Source organism: Fringilla coelebs (genome assembly GCF_963513975.1).
Source record: "Fringilla coelebs genome assembly, contig: SCAFFOLD_50, whole genome shotgun sequence".
Classification (NCBI taxonomy): Eukaryota; Metazoa; Chordata; class Aves; order Passeriformes; family Fringillidae; genus Fringilla; species Fringilla coelebs.
The window spans coordinates 568,940-575,255 of NW_028167515.1; positions in this window are offsets into that span (position 1 = coordinate 568,940).

Below are 6,316 nucleotides of genomic sequence, written 5' to 3' on the forward strand. Positions count from 1 at the left end.
CCTGGAATTCCGCCTCTCGCAGGATGCCTCCCAGACGCAAGGTGGCACCAGTTACAACTTGGTCTGGTTTAAGAGTGCCAAGTGGGTCCTGAAAACTGACACCCAGAACAGTGGCTTGTGAGTTTTGTTTCCCAGGGAAAAAGCCTGTACAATAGTTCAGGGGCCTGAGGCCTTAAATTGCCGGGTGCCTCCTGGAATTCCGCCTCTCGCAGGATGCCTGCAAGACGCAAAATGGCACCAGTGCCAACTTAGTCTGGTTTGAGAGTGCCAGGTGGCTCCTGAAAACTGACACCCAGAACAGTGGCTTGTGAATTTTGTTTCCCAGGGAAAAAGCCTGTACAATGGTTCAGGGTCCTGCGGACTTAAATTGCCGGGTTTTTCCTGGAATTCGGCGTCTTGCAGGATGCCTCCCAGACGCAAGGTGGCACCAGTGCCAACTTGGTCTGGTTTGAGAGTGCCAGGTGGCTCCTGCAAACTGACACCCAGAACAGTGGCTTGTGAGTTTTGTTTCCCAGGGAAAAAGCCTGTAGAATGGCTTTGGGTTCTGCGGCCTTAAATTGCCGGGTGCCTCCTGGAATTCCGCCTCTCGCAGGATGCCTCCCAGACGCAAGGTGGCACCAGTGCCAACTTGGTCTGGTTTGAGAGTGCCAAGTGGGTCCTGAAAACTGACACCCAGAACAGTGGCTTGTGAGTTTTGTTTCCCAGGGAAAAAGCCTGTAGAATGCTTTTGGGTTCTGCGGCCTTAAATTGCCGGGTGCCACCTGGAATTGCGCAACTCGCCAGGTGTTTCCCAGACGCAAGGTGGCACCCGTGCCAACTTGGTCTGGTTTGGGAGTGCCAGGTGCCTCCTGCAAACTGACACCCAGAACAATGGCTTCTGAATTTTTTTTTCCAGGGAAAAAGCCTGTAGAAAGGTTTTGGGTACTGCGGCCTTAAATTGCCGGGTGCCTCCTGAAATTCCGCCTCTTGCAGGATGCCTCCCAGACGCAAGGTGGCACCAGTGCCAACTTGGTCTGGTTTGAGAGTGCCAAGTGCGTCCTGAAAACTGACACCCAGAACAGTGGCTTGTGAATTTTGTTTCCCAGGGAAAAAGCCTGTAGAATGGTTTTGGGTTCTGCGGCCTTAAATTGCCGGGTGCCTCCTGGAATTCCGCAACTCGACAGGTGTTTCCCAGACGCTAAGCAACACCAGTGCCAACTTGGTCTGATTTAAGAGTGCCAAGTGGGTCCTGCAAACTGACACCCAGAACAGTGGCTTGTGAGTTTTGTTTCCCAGGGAAAAAGCCTGTACAATGGTTCAGGGTCCTGCGGACTTAAATTGCCGGGTGCCTCCTGGAATTCGGCGTCTTGCAGGATGCCTCCCAGACGCAAGGTGGCACCAGTGCCAACTTGGTCTGGTTTGAGAGTGCCAGGTGGCTCCTGCAAACTGACACCCAGAACAGTGGCTTGTGAGTTTTGTTTCCCAGGGAAAAAGCCTGTAGAATGGTTTTGGGTTCTGCGGCCTTAAATTGCTGGGTGCCTCCTGGAATTCCGCCTCTCGCAGGATGCCTCCCAGACGCAAGGTGGCACCAGTGCCAACTTGGTCTGGTTTGAGAGTGCCAAGTGGGTCCTGAAAACTGACACCCAGAACAGTGGCTTGTGAGTTTTGTTTCCCAGGGAAAAAGCCTGTAGAATTGTTCAGGGGCCTGAGGCCTTAAATTGCTGGGTGCCTCCTGGAATTCGGCCTCTCGCAGGATGCCTCCCAGACGCAAGGTGGCACCCGTGCCAACTTGGTCTGGTTTGGGAGTGCCAGGTGCCTCCTGCAAACTGACACCCAGAACAATGGCTTCTGAATTTTTTTTTCCAGGGAAAAAGCCTGTAGAAAGGTTTTGGGTACTGCAGCCTTAAATTGCCGGGTGCCTCCTGAAATTCCGCCTCTTGCAGGATGCCTCCCAGACGCAAGGTGGCACCAGTGCCAACTTGGTCTGGTTTGAGAGTGCCAAGTGGGTCCTGAAAACTGACACCCAGAACAGTGGCTTGTGAGTTTTGTTTCCCAGGGAAAAAGCCTGTACAATGGTTCAGGGTCCTGCGGCCTTAAATTGCCGGGTGCCTCCTGGAATTCGGCCTCTCGCAGGATGCCTCCCAGACGCAAGGTGGCACCAGTGCCAACTTGGTCTTGTTTAAGAGTGCCAAGTGTGTCTTGAAAACTGACACCCAGAACAGTGGCTTGTGAGTTTTGTTTCCCAGGGAAAAAGCCTGTAGAATGCTTTTGGGTTCTGCGGCCTTAAATTGCCGGGTGCCTCCTGAAATTCCGCCTCTTGCAGGATGCCTCCCAGACGCAAGGTGGCACCAGTGCCAACTTGGTCTGGTTTGAGAGTGCCAAGTGCGTCCTGAAAACTGACACCCAGAACAGTGGCTTGTGAGTTTTGTTTCCCAGGGAAAAAGCCTGTACAATGGTTGAGGGTCCTGCGGCCTTAAATTGCCGGGTGCCTCCTGGAATTCCGCAACTCGACAGGTGTTTCCCAGACGCTAAGCAACACCAGTGCCAACTTGGTCTGATTTAAGAGTGCCAAGTGGGTCCTGCAAACTGACACCCAGAACAGTGGCTTGTGAGTTTTGTTTCCCAGGGAAAAAGCCTGTACAATGGTTCAGGTTCCTGCGGCCTTAAATTGCCGGGTGCCTCCTGGAATTCGGCCTCTCGCAGGATGCCTCCCAGACGCAAGGTGGCACCAGTTCCAACTTGGTAGGGTTTAAGAGTGCCAAGTGGGTCCTGCAAACTGACACCCAGAACAGTGGCTTGTGAGTTTTGTTTCCCAGGGAAAAAGCCTGTACAATGGTTCAGGGGCCTGCGGCCTTAAATTGCCGGGTGCCTCCTGGAGATCCGCCTCTCACAGGATGCCTCCCAGGCGCAACATGACACCAGTGCCAACTTAGTCTGGTTTAAGAGTGCCAAGTGGGTCCTGAAAAATGACACCCAGAACAGTGGCTTGTGAGTTTTGTTTCCCAGGGAAAAAGCCTGTACAATGGTTCAGGGTCCTGCGACCTTAAATTGCCGGGTGCCTCCTGGAATTCCGCCTCTCGCAGGATGCCTCCCAGACGCAAGGTGGCACCAGTTACAACTTGGTCTGGTTTAAGAGTGCCAAGTGGGTCCTGAAAACTGACACCCAGAACAGTGGCTTGTGAGTTTTGTTTCCCAGGGAAAAAGCCTGTACAATAGTTCAGGGGCCTGAGGCCTTAAATTGCCGGGTGCCTCCTGGAATTCCGCCTCTCGCAGGATGCCTGCAAGACGCAAAATGGCACCAGTGCCAACTTAGTCTGGTTTGAGAGTGCCAGGTGGCTCCTGAAAACTGACACCCAGAACAGTGGCTTGTGAATTTTGTTTCCCAGGGAAAAAGCCTGTACAATGGTTCAGGGTCCTGCGGACTTAAATTGCCGGGTGCCTCCTGGAATTCGGCGTCTTGCAGGATGCCTCCCAGACGCAAGGTGGCACCAGTGCCAACTTGGTCTGGTTTGAGAGTGCCAGGTGGCTCCTGCAAACTGACACCCAGAACAGTGGCTTGTGAGTTTTGTTTCCCAGGGAAAAAGCCTGTAGAATGGCTTTGGTTTCTGCGGCCTTAAATTGCCGGGTACCTCCTGGAATTCCGCCTCTCGCAGGATGCCTCCCAGACGCAAGGTGGCACCAGTGCCAACTTGGTCTGGTTTGAGAGTGCCAAGTGGGTCCTGAAAACTGACACCCAGAACAGTGGCTTGTGAGTTTTGTTTCCCAGGGAAAAAGCCTGTAGAATGCTTTTGGGTTCTGCGGCCTTAAATTGCCGGGTGCCACCTGGAATTGCGCAACTCGCCAGGTGTTTCCCAGACGCAAGGTGGCACCCGTGCCAACTTGGTCTGGTTTGGGAGTGCCAGGTGCCTCCTGCAAACTGACACCCAGAACAATGGCTTCTGAATTTTTTTTTCCAGGGAAAAAGCCTGTAGAAAGGTTTTGGGTACTGCGGCCTTAAATTGCCGGGTGCCTCCTGAAATTCCGCCTCTTGCAGGATGCCTCCCAGACGCAAGGTGGCACCAGTGCCAACTTGGTCTGGTTTGAGAGTGCCAAGTGCGTCCTGAAAACTGACACCCAGAACAGTGGCTTGTGAGTTTTGTTGCCCAGGGAAAAAGCCTGTACAATAGTTCAGGGTCCTGCGGCCTTAAATTGCCGGGTGCCTCCTGGAATTCCGAAACTCGACAGGTGTTTCCCAGACGCTAAGCAACACCAGTGCCAACTTGGTCTGATTTAAGAGTGCCAAGTGGGTCCTGCAAACTGACACCCAGAACAGTGGCTTGTGAGTTTTGTTTCCCAGGGAAAAAGCCTGTACAATGGTTCAGGTTCCTGCGGCCTTAAATTGCCGGGTGCCTCCTGGAATTCGGCCTCTCGCAGGATGCCTCCCAGACGCAAGGTGGCACCAGTTCCAACTTGGTAGGGTTTAAGAGTGCCAAGTGGGTCCTGAAAACTGACACCCAGAACAGTGGCTTGTGAGTTTTGTTTCCCAGGGAAAAAGCCTGTACAATGGTTCAGGGTCCTGCGGCCTTAAATTGCCGGGTGCCTCCTGGAATTCGGCGTCTTGCAAGATGCCTCCCAGACGCAAGGTGGCACCAGTGCCAACTTGGTCTGGTTTGAGAGTGCCAGGTGGCTCCTGCAAACTGACACCCAGAACAGTGGCTTGTGAGTTTTGTTTCCCAGGGAAAAAGCCTGTACAATGGTTTAGGGGCCTGCGGCCTTAAATTGCCAGGTGCCTCCTGGAGATCCGCCTCTCACAGGATGTCTCCCAGGCGCAACATGACACCAGTTACAACTTGGTCTGGTTTAAGAGTGCCAAGTGGGTCCTGAAAAATGACACCCAGAACAGTGGCTTGTGAGTTTTGTTTCCCAGGGAAAAAGCCTGTACAATGGTTCAGGGTCCTGCGGCCTTAAATTGCCGGGTGCCTCCTGGAATTGCGCCTCTCGCAGGATGCCTCCCAGACGCAAGTTGGCACCAGTGCCAACTTGGTCTGCTTTGAGAGTGTCAAGTGGGTTCTGAAAACTGACACCCAGAACAGTGGCTTGTGAGTTTTGTTTCCCAGGGAAAAAGCCTGTACAATGGTTCAGGGGCCTGCGGCCTTAAATTGCCGGGTGCCTCCTGGAGATCCGCCTCTCGCAGGATGCCTCCCAGGCGCAACATGACACCAGTGCCAACTTGGTCTGGTTTGAGAGTGCCAGGTGGCTCCTGCAAACTGACACCCAGAACAGTGGCTTGTGAGTTTTGTTTCCCAGGGAAAAAGGCTGTATAATGGTTCAGGGTCCTGCGGCCTTAAATTGCCGGGTGCCTCCTGGAATTCGGCCTCTCGCAGGATGCCTCCCAGACGCAAGGTGGCACCAGTTCCAACTTGGTAGGGTTTAAGAGTGCCAAGTGGGTCCTGAAAACTGACACCCAGAACAGTGGCTTGTGAGTTTTGTTTCCAGGGAAAAAGCCTGTACAATGGTTCAGGGGCCTGCGGCCTTAAATTGCCGGGTGCCTCCAGGAGATCCGCCTCTCACAGGATGCCTCCCAGGCGCAACATGACACCAGTGCCAACTTGGTCTGGTTTAAGAGTGCCAAGTGGGTCCTGAAAACTGACACCCAGAACAGTGGCTTGTGAGTTTTGTTTCCCAGGGAAAAAGCCTGTACAATGGTTCAGGGGCCTGCGGCCTTAAATTGCCGGGTGCCTCCTGGAGATCCGCCTCTCACAGGATGCCTCCCAGGCGCAACATGACACCAGTGCCAACTTAGTCTGGTTTAAGAGTGCCAAGTGGGTCCTGAAAAATGACACCCAGAACAGTGGCTTGTGAGTTTTGTTTCCCAGGGAAAAAGCCTGTACAATGGTTCAGGGTCCTGCGGCCTTAAATTGCCGGGTGCCTCCTGGAATTGCGCCTCTCGCAGGATGCCTCCCAGACGCAAGTTGGCACCAGTGCAAACTTGGTCTGCTTTGAGAGTGTCAAGTGGGTCCTGAAAACTGACACCCAGAACAGTGGCTTGTGAGTTTTGTTTCCCAGGGAAAAAGCCTGTAAAATGGTTCAGGGGCCTGAGGCCTTAAATTGCCGGGTGCCTCCTGGAATTCGGCCTCTCGCAGGATGCCTCCCAGACGCAAGGTGGCACCAGTTCCAACTTGGTCTGGTTTAAGAGTGCCAAGTGGGTCCTGAAAACTGACACCCAGAACAGTGGCTTGTGAGTTTTGTTTCCCAGGGAAAAAGCCTGTACAATGGTTCAGGGGCCTGAGGCCTTAAATTGCCGGGTGCCTCCTGGAATTCCGCCTCTCGCAGGATGCCTCCCAGACGCAAGGTGGCA